Genomic DNA, 13,344 nt, shown 5'->3' with positions numbered 1-13,344 from the left:
ACCCGGCTGAAACCCACTTGCAGACTCCGCACAGACAGTGACCCAAGCCGGGAATCAAACCCAGGTCCCTGGCACTGTGAGACAGCAGTGCTAACCACTGTGCCATCATGCAGCCCTGTGGCACACCAGGTTTGTGAACAACCTAGTTCAGCCTTGGACAGTGACCTGGGAGAAGGTTAGGGATAGAGTTCGTGACGGGGAACGAACATAATTCAATCTGCCTAATATTCCATTGGGAATGTTTTCTCAACTGAGTGTCAAGCCTGGCAGGGTTAGGGAAGACCCCCCAAGCACGTTTCTCGTAAATCTTTTGGATTTGCAGGAAGCAGCAGAGGAACATGCGGTACTGGTAGGAGCTGAGTTTCTGATACAATAATCTGTCCAAGGACTGTTATTATTGTGAAGGAAAGCAACGCCTCCTTTGTCTGGGATTGTTTCATCACATGACAACGCCCCTCACGGGACTCCTGCCAACTCCTGCAGACTGACAGAGAGGGAAATGAGAGTTTGGGAACTGTGTACAGCTGCAGATTAGGTTCCTCGTTCTTCTGGACTCCGGGCAAGTTTGTAGAGGGGATTTGAACCGTCTCAGGTTACAGCGAGTGACGGGGACAGGTGAGGACCGTTCACTCTCGCCACAAAGTCACTGAATTCATGGGGGGAAAGTGACCACTTCCCCCGCTTCTCTGACTGTCATTGACACATTTTGGTTCAAATTGTAGGAAAAGTCACCCCCCCCCCCCACTCTACCCTGATCCTTAACGTTTCATTTTGCAAATGCATTTTGTCAATTTAGAAATTTAGTTACATTTTTGCACATTAATTTTGCGCGCTTTAATTGATTTTTGTAAATGTGATGATTGCAAATCTAATTTTTTTTCCCCAATCGATTGTTTTTGCCGTAGAGGTTTTGCAAATTAACTTTCTATGAATGAATGCATCGGTGAATTGACTTGGATCAGCTTTTTAAATTCTGAATGAGTTGCAGGGTCCCTGTTTAGTGGTTTAGATATTTGGTTAGCGCTGAGTAGTTGAAATTTCCTCTGATTATAACCCTCCTTTACCCAGTGAGATGTCGCTTTCTACTTTACCTTTTTATATATGCATTACGGAACATTATGTTCTGCTATAGCTGATTTATCTTTTAGAGAATAACCCTTGAATCTAGAAGTAACTTGTTGGAAAGTTTCCTGTGTTTTTTGTGCTGGTTATGCAGTTTAATATTCGTCCCTCTCGCACCCTCCAGCGAAAACAATCCTTTAAAGTAATGCTGTATTTAAAGCCACAAGCCTCTTGTTAAAATATCCACTGGGGAAATTGAATGATTCTTTCGAAAGGGCTAGTCTTCATATTCCTTTGCAGTGAACTACTTACACTACAAAGTTTATTAGTCGCATGTCAGTTGCTGCACTGTTGGCTCGATGTTGGCTATGGAAAGCCATTTCTAATCAGAGCATTCTGTTTCTCATCCTGAGATTGCAACTGAGCGCAAGGGGCCGGTGGGGAGGAAATTCTCTTTTTCACAAACCCCCAAAAGAAAATCTCTGCGACTTGTTATCTGTCGACATGTGAATGTATCACAACAGCTCTGCATCAGTTTCACAGCGATGGGCAACTCGGCGTCAATGTCCAGCCTATTTTACACGCTTGGTTACTCTTACCCATTGCAATCCTCTAAAGCAAGTGACTGGTACAGTAGCGAGTCCGCTTTGCGTCGCTCGCCCCATGTGGCGATAGAAAGTTGGCTTGGGGAGAGAATGTATCCTTTTTTTTGTTTTAAAATCGGATGGAGTAAAGTAATGGGTGCCAGATTTCACTGTCCGCTGCTTAACACTGCGGCCCGGGTTGATTTCTAACTCTCCCTGTTCAAATTCCACTCAACCTTTCAAGGTGAATAAGTTTCTTCTTGTAGGTGGACCGGATTTATAGTCAGTTTAGACTATTTTACTCTTGGTGTTTAATCATTAAGCTGCCAATAGGAAACTCTGCGCTACAGTGTTCCATTTCCATAGTTCATGGTTTTAATAATTTAAGAAGCATAAATAATTAAAGTAGTTTCTTTTACTTTGTGCCACTGTGCAGTTTTTAGTAGCTGTGTGACTGCAGGTAAAAGGATGGAAATCTGCTCGATTATCCCTCTTTCTGAGCTTTTTAAAATGCGGTACCTGACAGTTTTTGTGAATGAGGCAGTAGTGATACATAGTCCATCATGTAGAGCTTCTCCAGTGGCTAAGTGAGTAACTGCAGCATTTGGGGCGGCGGGGCCGGGGGGGGGGGGGGTGGTGAGCCATCCAGCCAAGGAAGGGCATGGTCTGAGTTTGTTTTTTTTTGTATTTGTTCATTGGATGTGAGCATCCAGGATTTATTGCCCTTTGAGATGATGGCAGTGCGCCAGCTGCAGTCCATGTGTAGGTACCACCCCCCCTGCCCCCCAGTACTGTTAGGGAGGGGTTTTCAGGATTTTGACCCAGCGACAGTCCGAAAGATGTGTTGGTTAGGGGGATTGGCCGTGCTAAATTCTCCCTCCGTGTACCCGAACAGTGTGGCGATTAGGGGATTTTCAAAGTAACTTCATTGCGGTATTAATGTAAGCCTACTTGTGAATAAACTGAAGGAACTGCAATATGTTTCCAAGTCGGGATGGTGTGTGGCTTGGAGGGGAAGTTACAGGTGGTGTTTCCAAGTGCTTCCTGCATGTATTCTTATAGAATCGTACAGTGCACAAGAGACCCTTCGGCCCATCAAGCCTGCAGCAACACGTGAGAAACACCTGAGCTCCCACCTAATCCCATTTACCAGCACTTGTCCCACAGCCTTGAATGTTATGACGTGCCAAGTGCTCATCCAGATACTTTATAAAGGATATGAGGCATCCTCCCAGGCAGCGCATTCCAGATCATCACCATCCTCTGGGTTAAAAAAAAGTTCTTCTTCACATCCTTAAACCTCCTGCCCCTCACCTTAAACCTATGACCCCCTCTTGGTTGACCCTTCAACAACTAAGGGGAGCAGCTGCTCCTTATCCACTCTGTCCATGCCCCTCATAATCTTGTACACCTCTTCTCAGTATTTGAGGTTCTGGTTTTGGAAGACGATGTCAAAGGAGCCTTGGTGATCTACCTTTATATGTGTACACATTACAGCTGGTAGAGGTAGGAGCGAATGTTGAGGGTTATCGATGGTGTGCTAATCAAGTCTGTATTGAAGCTGTGATTGAATTATTTAAGCCACCAAAAGGCAATATCTATGTGCATTCCACAAAAAAAAACACACAATGCATGGAACCATTTTTGGAGCATGGAGGATTGTGGGAATCATGGAGCAGGCAATTAATAATGGCGCCTATTGTGGGAATGTGGTGTGAGGTGGGGTTTATGCAGTTAAACATTCCAGATTGTGATCCAACCAGAGTTTCCAACACTTGAAGTACCTGCGACCGCTTTGTGATAGAATTTGCACCTTAGCTCGGAAGGTTATGCATTCAAGTCCCATTTCAGAGCATGTCATCTCGGCTGACAATGCAGTACTAAGTGAATGCTGCACTTCCAGAGGTGCTTTCTTTCAGATAAGTTAAACGAGGCTCTGTCTGCTTTTTCAGGTGGATGTAAAAGGTCCAGTGGGACTATTTCCAAGAGTAAGGTGATTATGCCTGGTGTCCTGGCCAACATTTTTTTTTCTTCTTCTTTCATGGGACATGGGCATCACTGGCTGGCCAGCATTTATTGCCCATCCCTAGTTCCCTTGAGAAGGTGGTGGTGAGCTGCCACCTTGGATCGCTGCAGTCCATGTTCTGTGGGTTGACCCACAATACCGTAAGGGAGGGTATTCCAGGATTTTGACCCAGCGACTCTGAAGGAACGGCTATCCCTCAATCAACATCATAAAGACAGATGATTTGGTCATGATTACATTCCTGTTTGTGGGACTTTATCGTGCACAAATTGACTGATGTTGCCTTCATTACATAAGTGACTAAACTTCAAATTGTCTGATTAACTATAAAACACCTTGCTATCTCCTGACTGTAAGACATTCCAGTGTAAGGTGGTGGATGGATGGTTTCAGACTGTGATGTTTGCTGAGAGCCAGTTTTGGGTCCATTACACTTTCCAATTTTTATAAATGACCTAGACTGTTGAGTGGTGAAACTGTGGAATTCTTTATCCCACGGAGGTTGATGCATTGAAACGTTTTCAAGGCTGAGAGTGATTGGCTTTAATTAGTAGGGGAATTAAGGGTTACAGTAAAAAGGCAGGAAAGTGGACTTAGTGAATGTTAGGTCAGCCATGATCTTATTAAATAGCAGAGTAGGCTCAAAGGGCTGAATGGCCTACTCCTTTCCCTATTCCTTATGGTCTTAGACTTAAATGTAGGGAGCAACATTATAACATTTGCAGATGCTACCAAATCTAGCAGGTAGGGAGTGATGTGGATAGTTATAGGCTTCAGCATGCTGTAGACCAGATGGTGAAAAGGCAGCAACATCACTTAATGAAGAACTGTAAAGTTTTGAGGACTAATATTGCAAGAGAGAAATGGTGAGGTTTTGAAAGGTGTAGATGAGCATATTTGATTTAGAACATAGAACATAGAACATAGAACATTACAGCGCAGAACAGGCCCTTCGGCCCACGATGTTGCACCGACCAGTTAAAAAAAAAAACTGTGACCCTCCAACCTAAACCAATTTCTTTTCGTCCATGAACCTATCTACGGATCTCTTAAACGCCCCCAAACTAGGCGCATTTACTACTGATGCTGGCAGGGCATTCCAATCCCTCACCACCCTCTGGGTAAAGAACCTACCCCTGACATCGGTTCTATAACTACCCCCCTCAATTTAAAGCCATGCCCCCTCGTGCTGGATTTCTCCATCAGAGGAAAAAGGCTATCACTATCCACCCTATCTAAACCTCTAATCATCTTATATGTTTCAATAAGATCCCCTCTTAGCCGCCGCCTTTCCAGCGAAAACAATCCCAAATCCCTCAGCCTCTCCTCATAGGATCTCCCCTCCATACCAGGCAACATCCTGGTAAACCTCCTCTGCACCCTCTCCAAAGCCTCCACATCCTTCCTGTAATGTGGGGACCAGAACTGCACACAGTACTCCAAGTGCGGCCGCACCAGAGTTGTGTACAGTTGCAACATAACGCTACAACTCCTAAATTCAATCCCCCTACCAATAAACGCCAAGACACCATATGCCTTCTTAACAACCTTATCTACTTGATTCCCAACTTTCAGGGATCTATGCACACATACACCTAGATCCCTCTGCTCCTCCACACTATTCAAAGTCCTCCCGTTAGCCCTATACTCAACACATCTGTTATTCCTACCAAAGTGAATTACCTCACACTTCTCCGCATTAAACTCCATCCGCCACCTCTCGGCCCAACTTTGCAACCTGTCTAAGTCTTCCTGCAAACTACGACACCCTTCCTCACTGTCTACCACACCACCGACTTTGGTGTCATCAGCAAATTTGCTAATCCACCCAACTATACCCTCATCCAGATCATTAATAAATATTACAAACAGCAGTGGCCCCAAAACAGATCCCTGAGGTACACCACTTGTAACCGCACTCCATGATGAATATTTACTATCAACCACCACCCTCTGTTTCCTATCCGCTAGCCAATTCCTGATCCAATTTCCTAGATCACCCCCAATCCCATACATCTGCATTTTCTGCAGAAGCCTACCATGGTGAACCTTATCAAACGCCTTACTAAAATCCATATATACCACGTCCACTGCCTTGCCCCCATCCACCTCCTTGGTCACTTTCTCAAAAAACTCAATAAGGTTAGTAAGGCACGACCTACCTGCCACAAAACCATGCTGACTATCACCTATCAATTCATTACTCTCCAAATAACTATAAATCCTATCCCTTATAATTTTTTCCAACATCTTGCCGACAACAGAAGTGAGACTCACCGGTCTATAATTCCCGGGGAAGTCTCTGTTCCCCTTCTTAAACAATGGGACAACATTCGCTAACCTCCAATCTTCTGGTACTATACCAGAGGCCAACGACGACCTGAAGATCAGAGCCAGAGGCTCTGCAATCACTTCTCTTGCCTCCCAGAGAATCCTTGGATAAATCCCATCCGGACCAGGGGATTTATCTATTTTCAGACCCTCCAGAATATCCTGCACATCCTCCTTATCAACTGTAATACTGTCTATTCTACTCCCTTGCAACCCAGTGTCCTCCTCAGCTATATTCATGTCCCCTTGCGTGAACACCGAAGAGAAATATTGGTTCAATGCTTCACCAATCTCCTCCGGTTCCACACATAACTTCCCTCTGCCATCTATAACTGGCCCTAAACTTGCCCTAACCAACCTTCTGTTCTTGACATACCTATAGAACGCCTTAGGATTCTCTTTAACCCTATCCGCCAAAGTCTTCTCATGTCCCCTTTTAGCCCTTCTAAGCTCGCTCTTCAACTCCCTCTTAGCCAATCTAAAGCTTTCTAGTGCACTACCCGAGTGCTCACGTCTCATCCGAACATAAGCCTCCTTTTTCTTTTTAACCAACAAAGAAACTTTTTTGGTGCACCACGGTTCCCTAGCCCTACCAATTCCTCCTTGCCTGACAGGGACATACCTATCACAGACTCGCAGTAGCTGCTCCTTGAAAAAACTCCACATGTCGGACGTTCCCAGTCCCTGTAATCTCCTAGTCCAACCTATGTTTCCTAATTCTCTCCTAATAGCCTCATAATTACCCTTCCCCCAGCTAAAACCATTGGCCCGAGGTTCATGCCTATTCCTTACCATCACTAAGGTGAACGTAACCGAATTGTGGTCACTATCACCAAAATGCACACCAACTTCCAAGTCTAGCACCTGGTCTGGCTCATTTCCCAGCACCAGATCCAATATAGCCTCACCTCTAGTTGGCCTGTCTACATACTGAGTCAAAAAACCTTCCTGCACGCTTTGAACAAAAACTGACCCCTCTAACGAGCTAGAGCTATAACAATTCCAGTCAATATTAGTCAAGTTAAAATCCCCCATAACAATTGCCCTATTACTTTCACTCCTAAGCAGGATTGACTCCGCAATCCTTTCCTCAACCTCTCTAGAACTTTTAGGAGGTCTATAAAAGACTCCCAACAGGGTGACCTCTCCTCTCCTATTTCTAATCTCCGCCCATACTACCTCAACAGATAAGTCCTCATCAAACCTCCTCTCTGACACTGTGATACAATCTCTGACCAATAATGCTACCCCTCCCCCTCTTCTACCTCCTTCCCTACTTCGACTAAAACATTTGAACCCCGGGACCTGCAGCATCCATTCCTGCCCCTGCTCTATCCATGTCTCTGAAATAGCCACAACATCGAAGTCCCAGGTACTGATCCACGCTGCAAGTTCACCCACTTTATTGCGAATACTCCTGGCATTGAAGTATACACATTTCAAACCCTGCTCCACCCCACCTCTGCAATGCCGTGCATTGCAGTCCCCATCCATGCATCCCTCACTTTCAGCCCCACTACTCAGGATCCCTCCCCCCCCCCGAATCAGTTTAAACCTCCCTGCATGGCCTTAGCAAATTTACCCCCCAGGATATTGGTCCCCTTCTGATTAAGGTGTAGACCATCCTTCTCATAGAGGTCACACCTTCCCCAGTACGAGCCCCAATTGCTTAAGTACCTGAACCCCTCCCTCCTGCACCATCCCCTCAGCCATGAATTCAAACCTTCCCTCTCCCTATTCCTCTCTAAACTATCCCGTGGTACAGGCAAGAGTCCAGAGATAACCACTCTGTCAGTCTTGGCCTTTAGTTTCCACCCCAACTCCATAAATCCCTGCCTAATATCCCCTTCCCCTATCCTCCCTATGTCGTGTGTCCCCACATGTACAATAACTTGTGGTTTATCTCCCTCCCCCCTAAGAGTCCTGAATACCCTGTCAGACACATCCCGGACCCCAGCCCCTGGTAGGCAACACACCAACCCTGAGTCCCTACCTTTAGTTCCGACCCTCCTATCTGTCTCCTTAATTGTGGAGTCCCCAATCACAAGGCCCAGTCTTTTACAGCCCCTAACCACCTGAGCTTTCTCACTCGGCTCACCCCCAGAGATCTGCTCTCTATGCTCAGTTGATTCCTCCTCAACTGTAGCCTCCAGCACCGAAAACCTATTATGGAGGGGAACCGCCCCAGGGGATTGTCTTCCCGATTGCTTCTTACCCCTCCTCCTGGCATTGACCCAAGCCTCATTTCTAGGAGTTACTATTTCTCTATAACTCCTATCAACTTCCACCTCCGCCTCCCGAATTATGCGGAGTTCCTCTACCTCCCCCTCCAGCTCCTTTACACGCTCCTCCAGAAGCTGCAATCTAATGCACTTCTTACAACTAAAATCTCCTGAAACACTACTGGATTTCCTCACCACATACATCCCACAGGAGATGCAGCATACTGCCTGAACTGCCATCCCTGAAGCCATTACCAGCAAGAAAAAAAGAAAACAAAAAACTTCCCCACACTTCCCCAACTGTCACTCTCCACTGCAGCCCGAGCAACACTCCCTCCAATTTGATTTATTATTGTCACATGTATTAGTATACAGTGAAAAGTATCATTTCTTGCACGCTATACAGGCAAAGCATACCGTACATAGAGAAGGAAGGGAGAGGTGCAGAATGTAGTGATACAGTTGTAGCTACAGTGTAGCGAAAGATCAACTTAATGTGAAGTAGGACATATGAACATATATGTGAGCATATGTGCAGATGAATATATGACACCTCTATACACAAATCCTTGAAAGTGATCGGGCAAGTTGATAAGGTGGTTAAAGAGAGCATATGGTTTAAAGTTGGTAGCTGTCCAATGAAGGTGACGTATTTATGCAGGCATTGTTTTTTATTTTGTACGATTCTTTCACATCTTGTTCTACTCTCGCAAGTGCTTGGGGGCATGCATAACCTGTCCTGCGAACTATAAACAGGCACATTATCCAATGAGAATCCCAAAGCTAAACTGAGAAGATGGCCCCAACATAGGGACTTGCAAGTTCCCACCAAGTGCAAGTCCTTCAAAACTCTGGGTAGCGAAGAGTTAACACTGAGCTGATTGCTTGTAACTTTTAGCAGCTGTGATCGAAAGGAAACCCAATTTTACTTTGGCAAGCTGTTGCTAATGAGAGTTTGGGAACTAATTATTTCCAAAATAAAGCCTATTATGGCTCACTTTAATTACTGTGCCATTAATGTGCAGCCTCTCTGTTTGCTAAACTGTTATTTAGACCCATTCATGCCTCAGCCAGTGATTATTCAACATGGATCAAATTCTGCACGTGTTTTTATGTCACCCATAATTATCAATTCGTACTGTTCTTATTTTGTCATAATATATGATGTGAGTCATACAACAGGGGTTGCCAACTCTGGTTGGATGTACACCTGGAGGTTTGATTACATTGCATCCTGCCTCCAATTGTTATTTTACTCGTCTCCAAGATTTTTCTAATGAATAATCAACCGTGGTTGAAGAAAATTGAACCTCTTTAAATATGCTGTTGATTGAAACATGTAAGGGCGGCACAGTGGTTAGCACTGCTGCCTCACAGCGCCAGGGACCCGGGTTCAATTCTGGCCTCAGGTCACTGTCTGTGTGGAGTTTGTACATTCTCCCCGAGTCTGCGTTCTCCCACAGTCCAAAGATGTGCGGGTCAGTTTGATTGGCCATACTAAATTGTCCCTTAGTGTCAGTGGAATTAGCAGGGTATATGATATGTGGGGTTAAGCGGATAAGGGGAATTGTTGTCGGTGCAGGCTCGATGGGCAAATGGCCTCCTCCTGCACTGTAGGGATTCTATTCTATTCTATCCTGAGGAGACTTGACACGGGAAGGATGCTTCCTCTTGTAGGAGAATCTTGAACTAGGAGTCACGGTTGAAGGGGTCGCCTATTTAAGACGAGAGATGAGGATTTTTTTTTCTCTTGAGGGTTGTGAGACTTATCCTCTTCTTTAAAAGGTGATTGAGGCATACTCTTGGAATATCTTCCAGGTAGAAATAAATAAGCAAGAGGGTGAATATCGGGGGTAGGCAGGAATGTGAAGTTGAGGTTAAAATTGGATCAGCCATGATCTTATTGGATGCCAGAGTTGGTGCGAGTGGCCTACTGCTCCTAATTCATATGTTTGTATGTTTTTATTTCCCCCCCCCCCCCCCCAGGTTTGCTTACAACAACATCCATTGTTGAATTTCTGAAGAGTTGGAAACTCAACAACCAACTCAATCTCTTAATGCATAGAATCATCATAGAATCCATACAGTGCAGAAGGAGGCCATTTGGTCCATCGAGTCTGCACTGACCACAATCCCACCCAGGCCCTATCCCCGTAACCCCATGTATTTACCTTGCTAATCCCCTGACACTAAGGGGCAATTTAGCATGGCCAATCCGTGTAACCTGCACATCTTTGCACTGTGGGAGGAAACCGGAGCCCCTGGTAGTTGAGTGAAGATCTCAGTCTTGTCTTCTTTCCCCCACTCAGTTCTTCTCTCCCAGGTATTGCACCTTAGCGTTTGTTTTGGAACAATTCATGACTTTTTAAATCTGAGCATGGAGGTATTCCTTGATGTATTCCAGGGATTTTGAAACTGCCACTGGTTCTTCAGTGACTAAATAAGCCAAATCCAAAATTTGCTGTCGTGGGAATTGGGAATTGAGTCAGTGAACTTTGGGGATTCCAAGACAAGAATTCCTTTCACTTGTAATTCCATTCCCCAACTTTCAGAATGGAATTAGGAATGTACTTGAAAAGGAATGTTTTGCAAGGCTATGGGAAAAGAGCTAATTGGATATTGGGCCAAATGGTCCCCTTCTGTGATGTATTAATCTGTGACTTGTCACAGACCCCATCACCCTCCATATAGTTAGTATGGTGTCATTACTCCTCTTTAGAGGGGAACTTGCAAGCTTCCTGGGAGGACATCGGTCAGGTTACTTTAGATTATGATGTGTCTCTCCCAGAGCCTGTAGAGAAATTGTCCAGGGGCTTTTACTGAATTGGTCATTTTTCTTTGTCTACTCCAGCGGCATTACTGGGAGGTGGGACTGCAGTCTTCACGATTACACTGTTAACTGAATAAGACAAGCTTGATGGTCTTTTTCCACTGAGTCTTTTTATTGTGCTGAATGGGGATTGACTCTGGGCCCTGCCCGGTGGTGTGGCTCAGAGAGTGTTTGCAGCCCAGAGACAATACGCATTCTCCAATTCTCTCATCAGAGATGTCACTTATTCCCCCTTTCTGTTCTTTGCTGTGATCTTGCATGATTCAGACAACACACAGTTGGTTCGTTTCCAGAGTGAAAGATGCACATGTCCCTCCAGCCAATCCCACATAACTATGGTGCCTTGTCCAATGCAATATAAAGACCTCCTCCCCCTTCACCACTACCACTTACCCACCTTCATGCATTTTCCTGGGAGAAGCGAAACTTTCTTAATTTTGGGCTTTTCACTTTGAAATTCACCGGCTTCAGTTTTTGTCTCGTCTGAAAAAACCCCATTTGTGACTGCAGTCCTTTGCTCTGCATCACCCAGGTTTGACTCATTAGGCTTAGTTGTCTGTCCCTGCTAGATGAGGGATAATAATTGCAAAGTCTCCCAAAAACTCAGTTTTTAGAAATAATAAATCTGGAAAATTCTTCTCCGACACCTTTCGACAATCAAAAGTGGTCCAAGAGATCATTCTGGCCCTGATACAGCAATGCATTCCAAGGCTTTTCTGTTTCTAAGTTGCTGACGCCGTCTGAATCTCGGAACCTGGTGTCCAATGACCTGGAGTCCAGTTCTGAAACCAGCAGCCTCAACCGCAGCATACAGCAATAGCTTGAAACTTTATCAGGGGGCTGTGCAGAGTTCCCACATTTCTGTCATTGCAACTTGGACAAAAGTGCACACCAATATTTATTTTACTGGGAACATATACCAGTTCATTAGATCATGCCATGGTTTGGAGCACACACGGTAGGGCGGCACGGTAGCACAGTGGTTAGCACTGCTGCTTCACAGCTCCAGGGTCCTGGGTTCGATTCCCGGCTCAGGTCACTGTCTGTGTGGAGTTTGCACATTCTCCTCGTGTCTGCGTGGGTTTCCTCCGGGTGCTCCGGTTTCCTCCCACAGTCCAAAGATGTGCAGGTTAGGTTGATTGGCCAGGTTAAAAATTGCCCCTGAGAGTCCTGAGATTCGTAGGTTAGAGGGATTAGCGGGTAAATATGTGGGGGTAGGGCCTGGGTGGGATTGTGGTCGGTGCAGACTCGATGGGCCGAATGGCCTCCTTCTGCACTGTAGGGTTTCTATGATTCTATGATCCTGTTACAACCGGGTGCGAAGGGTTAAACTAACTCCCGTCTATTCAATCTCCTCGGTTGGTCACAACAAAAGTTTAAAGTTTCTTTTTCAAGAGGATATGCCTTTTGCGTTTCAGAATGTATTTAACTCTTTAAGCTGTGAGCCAATCAAACAAGGTTCTCATTAGCCACTAAAGCCAAGAATAATAAAAACATGATATCATGCATTCGGGCTAAGACACACATACACACAGGTATCAGAAACAAGGAGAGCTGGAGTCAAATAAAATTATAATGTAATAATATGCAATTAATTATAAGTTGCAACCAATTTAGGTTAGCTGGTTTCTTGGATGCGGTCAGATGTAGATGGTTTTGCAATTATTACGAGGTCTTGGTTCGCTGGTAGATCTCTGTGGAGATGCAAGCGTTGGACTGGGGTAGGCACAGTAAGAAGCCTCACAACACCAGGTTAAAGTCCAACCTACACCCCAGCTATGACTGTAACACATTCTGCATTCTCTCGTTTCCTTCTCTATGAACGATACGTTTTGTCTGTATAGTGCGCAAGAAACAATACTTTTCACTATGTTAATACATGTGACAACAATAAATCAAATCAACAGGTTTATTTGGTAGCACGAGCTTTCAGAGCGCTGCCCCTTCATCAGGTGACTCACCTGATGAAGGAGCAATGCTCCGAAAGGTTGTGCTTCCAAATAAAGCTGTTGGACTTCAACTTGGTGTTGTGAGGCTTCTTACTGTGGTAAATTTCTGATTCACTTTCAAATTGGGTAACGCACTTCAAATTGGGTAACGCACTGATTCCAAGAGGGAGATAGAGAGCCTGTTTCCTCTGCTGAAGACTTTCTTGACACCATCTGAATCACTTCCAATCTATCCAGTGGCTGAGCTGCATTATCTTTAAATGCTTCACTCATTGTACATTCTCAAGAGGATTTGAGTGTCCTTTTGTGGCAGTCATTGGGGGCGATAATGACATTTAAA

At 45.0% G+C, this 13,344-nt stretch overlaps 1 protein-coding gene across 1 annotated transcript in view; it reads left to right on the top strand.

The window, feature by feature from the left end:
* The first annotated feature begins 519 nt into the window (after positions 1-519).
* The window catches only part of ppfibp2b (PPFIA binding protein 2b), a 299,033-nt gene continuing 286,208 nt past the window's right edge, over positions 520-13,344 (top strand). Inside the window, exon 1 of the mRNA XM_078220899.1 lies at positions 520-615. The gene's annotated coding sequence lies outside the window, so the exon portion shown is untranslated. The remainder of the gene's footprint in view (positions 616-13,344) is intronic.

This window comes from Mustelus asterias, chromosome 9, assembly GCF_964213995.1.
Source record: "Mustelus asterias chromosome 9, sMusAst1.hap1.1, whole genome shotgun sequence".
Lineage (NCBI taxonomy): Eukaryota > Metazoa > Chordata > Chondrichthyes > Carcharhiniformes > Triakidae > Mustelus > Mustelus asterias.
The sequence above is the reverse complement of the archived record's forward strand: the minus strand, read 5'-3'. Positions and strand labels throughout refer to the sequence as shown.